At 39.1% G+C, this 12,004-nt stretch overlaps 1 protein-coding gene across 1 annotated transcript in view; it reads left to right on the top strand.

The window, feature by feature from the left end:
- The window catches only part of LOC142138677 (protein 4.1-like), a 157,952-nt gene extending 146,623 nt beyond the window's left edge, over positions 1-11,329 (top strand). Inside the window, 1 exon segment of the mRNA XM_075195524.1 lies at positions 9,764-11,329. The gene's annotated coding sequence lies outside the window, so the exon portion shown is untranslated.
- Positions 11,330-12,004: the final 675 nt, after the last annotated feature.

The following is a 12,004-nucleotide window of genomic DNA, read 5'->3' as shown; positions in this document are numbered from 1 at the left end:
AAACGGATGTCCAACGGACATATAGTAAACCTGCAATAAGATCCAAAATACATAATTAAATAACCCCAAAGCGCCAGAGTATAAAATATGATACTGATGCAAATACCACATTTTTCAGAATCGTCACAATATCATAAATAGCACAAAACATGAAGAAGTATTTTTACTTGGGACATCCATTCTACTAATAGATGATGAGTTATATAGACATAGTTCAGGTGGTTATAGAGCCAAATCTCAGTCAACATCTGTCTCATAAAAAAACAGTTCATAAATTAACAAGCACAAAGAGGAAAATCATGTAACGTAGGGGCATTCAATGATCATTGAATATTTTAAAACTTACATTTTATTAATTTTATTAAAATAGTATTGAGTCCCAATATAGTACCTGTGACACCAGTTGCGAAATAAAAACAAAAAAATTGGGGTTAAACAAAAATGTAAATATTAAAATGGCAGAAAACACCGCCAAACCTCGCAGTGTGATGAGACAGCTAAAAAATCTCCAATATATAGTCTATAATAAATGACAAGATATTTAGTAGCTGTCTGTACATCTATAAAGTGTGGGACCGTTTGAATTCTTAGGTCCTAAACGGGAGATGTCTGGTATACATAATGAGTTATCACTAACAGAGTTGTGGTAGTATAATCAAAGTTGTTCCCTTATTATTATTATGGAATGAATATTATAAGGATATATATCAGATTAATTCTGCCCTTCATATTCCACAATAAAACCTCCGTTTAATAGGACATAGTCTCTGGCAGTAACGGTTTTATCGCTATGTACCAGGCTCAGAGGTGCTATATGAATATATATATTCTCATAAATATTGCCAACACCAAACGTATAGGCCACAAAATACCACACTATAGGATGTTATGTTTAACATCTGAAATCATATAGTTCGTTATGACTTATATTGAAGCGTCAGTCAGGCTAGATCCTGCCCTAACTGATTGCTGTAGGTATTGTTAACGTTGAGACTGATCTATATGTCCCTCTGTTATTAATATTGAGGCTCTCGTCTAAGCATTCATATACACGTTGGCTATCTGATTGATATAATTGCCCCTACAATACGCCAGAAATTAGTCCCCTCCCGAATAAAGCATTATAATGATTATAATTTACATAACACTGCGAGGCAAACGCCGACGTGCATTTCGCTCACTCACTCTAACCAGGCAAGCCGAAGGACAGAGCTGACAGCTCTTTTATAGAGTAGATACGCCCCCAAATACGGGCGTCATCACCAGCAGGCCAATAGGAATCTGCCAATCTCGGAAACACGGACTCTTGATGGACATAGCACTAAACCAATCAGTAGGCAGAAAAACATGTCCCGCCCTGCTATTCCTTATGCTGATTGGTTAAGTACGAATGAATGAAGAAAGATAGTAAACACATAGATCGAGAATGCACTGATCATGTTGATACATATTACATTTATGATACATTGCTATCAAGGGAACAGCTCCACTAATATGTTTTAAAACAGGGGCATCGCTAATCGATCTATTAAAACAATAAAGAAAAAGAGGCATACTAATAAATTGGCCATATATTAGTATTGTAATGAAGATACATTCTATCTAAAGGCATTTAATGTTATGAAACAAAAATTGTCCCAAACACTACATGTCTGTGCCGTTATAAGTAAATATAGCAAATATTCTTAAAGGTGATTTATAAGTAAAAATCTTACCAAAGGAAAAAAGGTGAATTCAGAGGTATTGCTACCAGCAGTACCATATTAAATGTAGGAACATACCGAATAAATCGGAGTGTATAAAAAATAACAAAAGTGAAAATTATAAAAATAACACATGCTCAAGAGATGGTGAGAATTATAACACTTATAATTTATAAACCTCCCATCATGTATTGAGTGATCCGTATAGTGTTGTCATATCATCAAGAGTGTTGAACCAGCAACACATTATAAGAATCTAAAAATTACAACAGATTTAAGTGATAAAAATCAAATATTTATTAAAGTGATGTAATCAAATACAAAGATAAATTACTACATTTTAATAAATATGTTAAATCTCCCATTTAGATAAATGCGATATAATTTGTTTTATCATTGAGGCCATGGGGTACCAGGCTGTCCATTAAAAATATCAGTCTGGATTCTTTTTTTAGTAATTCCTGCTGCATATCACCTCCCCTAATTCCTAGTGATAACTGTTCCATTATAAAAGCTTGGAGTAGATCCGGATTGTTATTATGAAATAACAGAAAATGTTTAGCCACCGTAGTGATAGGTTTAAATTTCTCTCTATCTTTGGGAGCGTTTTTGATGTTATTGACCTGTTCCAACAAGCGTCTTTTAAAGGGTCTTGTTGTCATGCCAACATACTTAAGACCACATTGGCATATCAGGCAATATACAACCCCCATTGAATTACAGTTAACAAATTTATCAATTTTCCAGATTCTAGAATATCTGTCAACATAGTCCTGTTTTTGAATGGTGTATTTACAGGCTTTACACCTGCCACATTTAAAAAAAGCCTTTGATTAAATTTGATGGTTTCTTTTTATGCGTGAAATGACTATGGACAAGACGATCTCTCAGATTTCGAGCTCTCCGCCATGTTATTGTGATTCGGTCATCAAGATTCTCCCTGAGATCATGATCCAACAAGACGTGCCAATGTTGTTGAAAAATATTTGAGATGTCCCTCCATTCGGAGCAGAATGTGCCAATCATTCTTGTTTTTCCTTTTAAAATAGGTTTGGGTGTGGGGAATATCAGGAATTCTCTCTCTACAATTCGCTTCATGTGAGGCCTTCTGTATGCTTTTCTTACTATAGCCCCTTTGCACAAGTCTATCCCTCAATTCGCCAGATCTCTTCTGAAAGGTGGTGATATCTGAACAGTTTTGTTTTGTCCGAAGGAATTCTCCTTTAGGCACCCCTTTTATTACTGATGGAAAATGGGCGCTCGTGAAGTGTAATAGACTGTTAGTAGCTGTGGATTTTCTGAACATATCTGTCATTAATTTACCATCACTATTGATGGAGATTTGTAGATCTAGAAAGTTGATCATTTATTCCTGGATATCAGATGTTAATAAAAGATTCAGTTTATTGTTGTTAAGATGTTTAGTGAATTCATGGAACAGGGTTGTTTCTCCCTCCCATAACAATAATATGTCATCTATGTACCTGAACCATATTAAAATATGGTCAGTATACATTTCGTTCCGATCACTAAAAACCATCTCCTTCTCCCACCAACCAAGATATAAATTTGCATACGTTGGCGCACAAGCTGTGCCCATGGCCGTTCCACGGATCTGCAGATAGTAATTGTCATCAAATACAAAATAGTTGTTAGTAAGTACGAATTCCAAAAGGGAAATCAAAAATTAATGGAAATCACTTTTACACTCCATATCCAAAAATTACTTAGCCGCCCTTATACCTTGATCATGGGATATGTTCGTGTAAAGTGACTCCACATCATACGATGCTAATTTGACCTCCTGATTAACTGAAATGTCACTAATTTTTGCCAGGACATCTAATGTGTCTCTGGTGTACGATGGTAGACTCGTGACATATTTACGAAGATGTTGGTCCACATACCTACTGGCCTTCTCAGTCAAACTACCCATGCCCGATACAATGGGCCTACCTGGTGGGTCTGTTACAGATTTATGGACTTTTGGCAATGCATAAAAAGTAGGAATTTTAGGGTCATTTACTTTTAGGAACTCGTAATCAGATTTAGATATAACGTTGTTCCTAAAGGCATTATTAATCAGGTTGTTATACTTTATCAAAAAATTTGCTGTAGGATTGAATATCAACCTTTTGTAACAATCAGTGTTATTTAATTGTCTATAGATCTCTGTCATATATTTGGATATGGGCCACAGAACGATGTTACCACCCTTATCCGAGGGCTTTATCATGGTGTCTTCCCATTCCTCAATATCCTTTAAAGCCTTATATTCTTGTTTAGAATGATTCCTACTTAAATTTCTAGATCTCGCTTGATTGAATAGTTTATCTATTATTATTATTATTATTATTATTATTAATTTTTATTTATAAGGCGCCACTAGGTATCCGTAGCGCCGTACAGGGACATACAGAAACACGATACAGGGTGAGACAGCACGGTACAGTTAACAAAAAGCACAGTAACTCAGAAGCTCAAAGTACAGCTAGATGAAAGGTGAGAGCCCCCAGCGGTGAAGCTAGAGGGGCAGAAGGGCAGGAGAACCTCACGGAGGAGACAAGGAGCTGGAGAGCAGAGTTAAGGTGGTGGAGAACATGAGGAGAGGAGGCCCTGCTCAAAGGAGCGTACAATCTAAGGGGAGGGTAGGACGGACAGAGACACAAGGGTGGGAGGAGGAAAGGGGGAGAACGCAGAGAGGGAGAGGGGGGAGAGGAGAATTGCGAGGAGGGCGGTAGGTGGGAGGCTGGAAGGAGGTCGGTTAGGTGGGGGACTGGAAGGCTTTGAGGAAGAGGTGGGTTTTTAAAGCCCGTTTGAAGCTGGACAAGTTGGGGGATGTTCTGATGGAGCGGGGGAGCTGGTTCCAGTGAAGGGGGGCAGCATGGGAGAAGTCATGGGAGGAGGTAACCAGGGGGGAGGTGAGGCGACGGTCATTAGCCGAACGCAGAGGGCGGGATGGAGCGTGGATGGAAACAAGGTTGGAGATGTAGGGAGTTGGAGAGGGCCTTGAAAGTAAGTGTGAGGAGCTTGAACACTATTCTGTAGGGGAAGGGGAGCCAGTGAAGGGATTGGTATAGGGGGGAGACAGAAGAGGAGCGGCGAGAAAGGAAAATGAGCCGAGCGGCTGCATTAAGTACAGAGCGAAGGGGAGCGGGATGAGTGCGGGGGAGGCCGGTAAGGAGGAGGTTGCAGTAGTCCAAGCGGGAGATGATAAGAGCGTGGACAAGAGCCTTAGTGGCATCTTGGGAGAGGAAGGGCCGAATGCGTGCGATATTCCGCAGCTGGAAGCGGCAGGATTTGGCGAGAGAGAGAATGTGAGGAGCAAAGGAGAGAGAGGAGTCAAGGATGACACCGAGGCAGCGAAGTTGAGGAACAGGGGAAATAGAGTAGTTGAGAACAGAGATAGAAAGGTCGGAAGGGTAGGGGGAATGAGCGGGAGGAAAAACAATAAGTTCGGTTTTAGCGAGATTAAGTTTGAGGAATCTAGAGGACATCCAGGAGGAGATGGCAGAGAGGCAGGCAGACACCCTGGAGAGGAGGGAGGAAGAGAGATCGGGAGAGGAAAGGTAGAGTTGGGTGTCATCGGCATAAAGGTGGTACTGGAGACCAAAAGAGCTGATGAGTTTCCCCAGGGAAGAGGTGTAAAAAGAGAAGAGTAGGGGTCCGAGAACAGAGCCTTGGGGGACCCCTACTGGAAGGGAAGAGGGGGGAGAGAGATCCAGAGGTGGAGACAGAGAAGGAACGGTCAGCAAGGTAGGAGGTGAACCATGACAGGACCTTGCCGGAGAGGCCAAAGGATTGAAGGGTGAGGAGCAGGAGCGGGTGGTCAACGGTGTCGAAGGCCGCTGAGAGATCCAAGAGAATAAGAAGGGAGAAGTGGCCCCTGGCTTTCGCGGAGAGGAGATCATTAGTGACTGTGGCCAGGGCAGTTTTAGTGGAGTGGAGGGGGCGGAAGCCAGATTGAAGAGGGTCAAGGAGGGAGTGGTCAGAGAGGTAGGTGGAGAGGCGGCTGCAGACGAGCCTCTCAAGTAGTTTGGAGGCAAAGGGGAGAAGAGAGATGGGGCGATAGTTAGAGAAAGAGGTGGGGTCAAGGTTAGGTTTCTTAAGAATGGGGGATACAAGGGCGTGTTTGAAGGAGGAGGGGAAGATGCCGGCGGAGAGGGAGAGATTAAAGAGGTGGGAGCAGGTGGCGGGGGAGAGGGAGCGAAGGAGGTGGGAGGGGATGGGGTACAGGGGACAGGAGGACGGAGGGGAGGATGAAATAAGAGAGTGTACTTCTTCGCCCGTAGTGGGGCGGAAGGAGAAGAGGGGGCAGTGGCGGGAGGGGGAGAGAAGAAGTGTGGGGGGGGCGGAAGATGGGAGGAGGTGATTTAGAGTCGGATGGCCTCAATTTTCGAGGAGAAGAGGGAGGCAAAGTCGGTGAGGGAGGAGGGGCGGGGGGGACAGGAGAGTGTTGAAGGTGGCGAAGAGGCGGCAGGGTTTGGAGGACTGGGAGGAGATGAGGGATTTAAAGAAAGATTGTTTGGCTAGAGAGAGGGCGGAGCTATAGGAAGAGAGGATGAACTATCTAGATCCTTAGATGCCAAATCTCGATAGATTTTGGCTTGTGGACAAATTGACAGATCTGGGAAGAAGGTTGATTTTTTCTTCAATTTAATTGAGTCCCGAGTGTCTTTCATAATACATAAATCTGATATTGGATTAGTGTCTAACTCTTCAAGAGTTTCCAAGGCCTGTCTCTCATCTTCAGTTAGAAATGCCAGCTCCATAACCTGCATGGCATCCTTATTGTATCGACTTGGTAGCTGGGAATCACGTTTATCCTTTTTACTACAATAGAATTTCTTTAAAAGCAATTTCCTAATGAATAGGTTTAAATCTTTTTCCCATTCAAAACGATTAAGGGATTGTGTAGGTGAAAACGATAATCCACGACTGAGTACCTTTAAGTGTATTGGTTCTAATTGTCTTTCTGTCAGATTAATCACTTTAAGTGATGTATCTAATTCATCTGACGTCTGTAATTTCTCCGATGGTTGAATGTATAGGGCGTATCTACTCTATAAAAGAGCTGTCAGCTCTGTCCTTCGGCTTGCCTGGTTAAAGCGAGTGAGTGAAACGCGCGTCGGCGTTTGCCTCGCAGTGTTATGTAAATTAATAATCATTATAATGCTTTATTCGGGAGGGGACTAGTTTCTGGCGTATTGTAGGGGCAATTATATCAATCAGATAGCCAACGTGTATATGAATGCTTAGACGAGAGCCTCAATATTAATAACAGAGGGACATATAGATCAGTCTCAACGTTAACCATACCTACAGCAATCAGTTAGGGCAGGATCTAGCCTGGCTGACCCTTCAATATAAGTCATAACGAACTATATGATTTCAGATGTTAAACATAACATCCTATAGTGTGGTATTTTGTGGCCTATACATTTGGTGTTGGCAATATTTATGAGAATATATATATTCATATAGCACCTCTGAGCCTGGTACATAGCGATAAAACCGTTACTGCCAGAGACTATGTCCTATTAAACGGAGGTTTTATTGTGGAATATGAAGGGCAGAATTAATCTGATATATATCCTTATAATAGTCATTCCATAATAATAATAAGGGAACAACTTTGATTATACTACCACAACTCCGTTAGTGATAACTCATTATGTATACCAGACATCTCCCGTTTAGGACCTAAGAATTCAAACGGTCCCACACTTTATAGATGTACAGACAGCTACTAAATATCTTGTCATTTATTATAGACTATATATTGGAGATTTTTTTAGCTGTCTCATCACCCTGCGAGGCTTGGCGGTGTTTTCTGCCATTTTAATATTTACATTTTTGTTTATCCCCAATTTTTTTGTTTTTATTTCACAACTGGTGTCACAGGTACTATATTGGGACTCAATACTATTTTAATAAAATTAATAAAATGTAAGTTTTAAAATATTCAAGTATCATTGAGTGCCCCTACGTTACATGATTTTCCTCTTTGTGCTTGTTAATTTATGAACTAATAATACATGTGTAGGGTGCACCAACTCAGTCACCAGATAATCATATTATATGTGTAAAGATAGACTAAGTGTTTGATCTCCTAGTGCATTGGGAATTCAATTCTTTCATAAAAAAACAGGTGGAACTCTTTATTGAGACTGTAAGGGTCGGAGAATTAAGACGGTATATCCAACTTGCTTCATACATATATATATATATATATATATATATATATATATATATATATATATATATATATATGTATATATATATATATATATATATATATAATATATCTTAAGGAACCAAAATACATACATATTATATATCTAATATATAAAAGCCTAGCGGCGTGTGTGGAAAAAACTAACGGGTGACAGAGTGCTCAAGCTGCAGCGCCACCTGCTGGGTGGAGTTATATACTACACTGACCTACTCAATTCTTAGCATTATCTAATATATAAAAGCCTAGCGGCGTGTGTGTGGAAAAACTATTTTCTCAGAAAGGGCTCATCCAATTGACCTGAAATTTGGTATACTGACATTATTTGACAAAAAAATTATAATAGTGAAGTCAGTTAACTTCCATCATCCCACCCTTCCCCCCCGTGGGAGGGGTAGTAAAGGCTAAATTTACGAGTTGAGGCCTCAAACTCATTTTCGTGAGGTAATTTTACCTCATGAACACACATGCTGTGTTAGTGTGTGTGTGTGTGTGTGTGTGTGTGTGTGTGTGTGTGTGTGTGTGTGTGTGTGTGTGTAAAAAACTACCGGGTGAAAGAGTGCTCAAGCTGCAGCGCCACCTGCTGGGCGGAGTTGTATACTACACTGACCTACTAAATTCTTAGCATTATCTAATATATAAAAGTCTAGCGGCATGTGTGTGTGGCGATGAAGATGACAAGAACCTTTTTAATACCTTAAGTAGCTTGATTTGACTAGAATGCATGAATATCATGCACGGGTTAACTTGTGTATATATATATATATATATATATATATCTATATCGAAATAAAAGAAGACAGGGGTGCCACACATAGTGTAATAATGTTTTCACAAAGTAATAATAACAATCCAAGTAGTGCTCGTACCAAATAGATAATTCAATAGCGCTTATCTGGTGCATATGAAGATGAAATACCAACAAGGAACTCCAAATGAACTCCAGTTCTAGGACCAGGAGACTTCAGGTGACTAGAACTCAAAGAATAATCACAATAGTATAACACCATTAAGGAACTTCTGATTTAGGTAGTATAAAAATATTTTAATAAAATCACTGGGCAGTCAGTGCAATAAATGCCCGTACATAAAAATAGAGTAAAAACAGCTTATCTGTCCTCCTCAAGACCAAACGAAATCCACATATCAAAGAGCGTGAGCAGCGGACCCGGCCGGTGATTGCTACCGACGCTCCAGATGACGTTAATCAGAGTGGGAGATCCAGATACCAACCCGACGCGTTTCGTCTTAATAAAGACTTTATCAAGGGATGCCCAGTGATTTTATTAAAATATTTTTATACTACCTAAATCAGAAGTTCTTTAACATTATTACAAAAGGGTGTGGCGCCCCTGTCTTCTTTTATTTCGATTTGTAGGTGTGACACTCGCAAACAGGTGTCCTTAGACGTGGGAGCTGCCTATATGAATATAAGTATTTATATGTATATTTATATTTATTTCACTACTTCACTTTCTATTGAGCGCCGTATAAGCTCAAATATTTTTGGGTAAGATATATAGATAGATATATATATATATATATATATAGGTGATCACTAGCTGTCTGATATTGTGCGACAAACAGCTTGGCAGTTTTGTGGATTAAACCTCACCTGTGAGTGTATGTATCCTCCCGACATCCTCTTCGCTCTCTAGAGCTTTTATCACTTGAGATTATCTCTCACCTCCATTGAATACTAAAGCAAAAAATATTACCACATTATTAATGGTGGAAGATTTTAGAGGCAATGTGTTACTTTATTACAGATACAATCTTCTGCTATTTTCTTAATAAAATAACCATCCAATGTTTGTCTTTTCAGGTCTTTATTGCAATCCTTTAATGGGACCACAAACATAAACCAGCAACTTTCCAAAAGATGCCCCACCCCTGGACAAATCACCTCAGAACTGGCAAGGATAATCAGCAAATCCTCAATTATGACCATACATTGCCTCTATATTGGATGGTTCTCACCTTTCCATATGTGGAGAGTGTTTAAACATTTTATAAGATTTAAACTCACTTCTGTATGGTGTTTGTATACTGTGAACAATGAATGTGACTATTACATCTGGAAATGTAGGTTTAGACACTGCTCATGGAGTTTAGGTGTCTGTGATAACTTTCAATCTGCAAGATTGGGAGGGAGACAAAGAATATGTGGTGCTATAGTTTGTTGGATTTCAATAATGCTTATGTAGTTATCCAAAACAGATATAGAAAAGATATTGTATGTGTTGTCTTTTTTCTATTTAGTTCTTGGGAGTGTATACCATTAAGTTGAGGCCATATGTTAATTGCAGTTCATGTCATGTACCATAGTTTAGTTTACTGAGTCATCTGTATTTCTGATTACCCATATCTATCAATCACCTTCAACTGTCACATTAGAGTGATAGCGACTAATCTCTTTTATCCCAGCTGTCGGTGACACTGTTAAGATGGGTACACACTACAGGATTTTCACTCTATTATAGTGCCAATCACACAATAAACAACTGTTAGGTCCAATATTGCATTAGTGTGTGCGCTCCCATAATCATTTTTTATCGTACCAAAGCACATTGTATTGTATAATTTAATTGTGTAACAGAGCTAAAAATCCCTGTAAAGGATGAAACAATGTCTTGCAAACTGTGAAGTGTGTATGCACTCGCAACCAGCAGTATAGACAGATCTCCATAGCATTTTGAGAGTCACGATGATGAAGAGCACAGATCTGAAGGTAAATCTTGTAAAACGTGTATAGTGTGTACACATGAATCGACATGCTGATCGAGACTTTTAGTTGTTGGTAAAAATGTTATTGGGAGAAATTTTCTGTAGTGTGTACCCAGCTTTACTGTAGTTAGAGGGACAGATAACATACATACTCTCCAACAGTCCTAATTTTAAGCACCAACTAGACAGACCACACCCATGGCCTGCTCATTTGGGTTTTTGTTGAGTAAAACTGGATATGTTCTCTAACCTCCCTATGTTTGCCACCTACATAGTAAGGAAGATACAGGGCCAAAGGTCATGAAAATGAAACAAATGTTTGCGAAAACAGCTTTTTTTAAAAAACCATTTTAGTATATTTGCAATTAGTGGATTTCATTTGCAAAAATGAAAAAAAAAAAAAAAAACCTCCACGATGTATTATTTTCTACTTTTAAATAATGAAGGATATTTGTAAATGTGGTTTACTTCAATTTTATATAAATATATATAAATGAGTTGTGATAGGGTTGTATTTTAGCACATTTACTGGCTTATGAGGTGAAGAGTAAATTCTCATCATGTTGTTGCAGGATTGCACATTGAAGTAAATATTTGCAGCTTTTGAAATGTGTCCTTTTTTTCTTTTTTTTTTTTTTTAATACAATTTTTTGGGAAAATCTCATTGTGCTGTCTTTCATTACTCTTTCTAAATCTGTCCAGCAGGTTATGTGTGTCATTCCGTTTCATGAACTTCACATGTTTAGGGAGCAGGACTTCTCTAAATTGCATCTTTCTGGAATTTGAAAGGAGATTAGTCAAACAGAAAATGCTATAATTTTCAGTGAAAGGTCTGCTTTTTCTTACGCTTGCTTAAATGCTCTGTACAGCCATAAAAAGTGAAGTTTGCATATTTCAAGTGCTTTTAGTGGGGGAGCTGTTTGACTCCAGCATGTCCTATTTATGGTTTTAACTGTGTGAGGTTCAGAGAATAGAAATATATATAATAATATGCCCACTTATTAACATGTCTGCAGTGTTTAGACAGAGTACAATTTAATTTAGTATTTTTAGATTTACGATTACCGATATTGCTAATAAGTATATATGGAACATAGTTTAGTTACTGAGTCATCTGTATTTTTGATTACCCATATCTATCAATCACCTTCCACTGTTAGTGTGTACGCTCCCATAATCATTCAGACGGATGGCCAGGATCTTTGTGTATATCTTAATGTCAACATTAAGAATTGAGATGGGACGGTAGCTTGCACAATTGCTGGGGTCTTTCCCCTCCTTTTGAATGACTACGAGCTTCCAACATCGATTTAGGGAAGGGGTCTCCATGTAAAACGTC

This window comes from Mixophyes fleayi, chromosome 2 (assembly GCF_038048845.1).
Source record: "Mixophyes fleayi isolate aMixFle1 chromosome 2, aMixFle1.hap1, whole genome shotgun sequence".
Classification (NCBI taxonomy): domain Eukaryota; kingdom Metazoa; phylum Chordata; class Amphibia; order Anura; family Limnodynastidae; genus Mixophyes; species Mixophyes fleayi.
The sequence above is the reverse complement of the archived record's forward strand: the minus strand, read 5'-3'. Positions and strand labels throughout refer to the sequence as shown.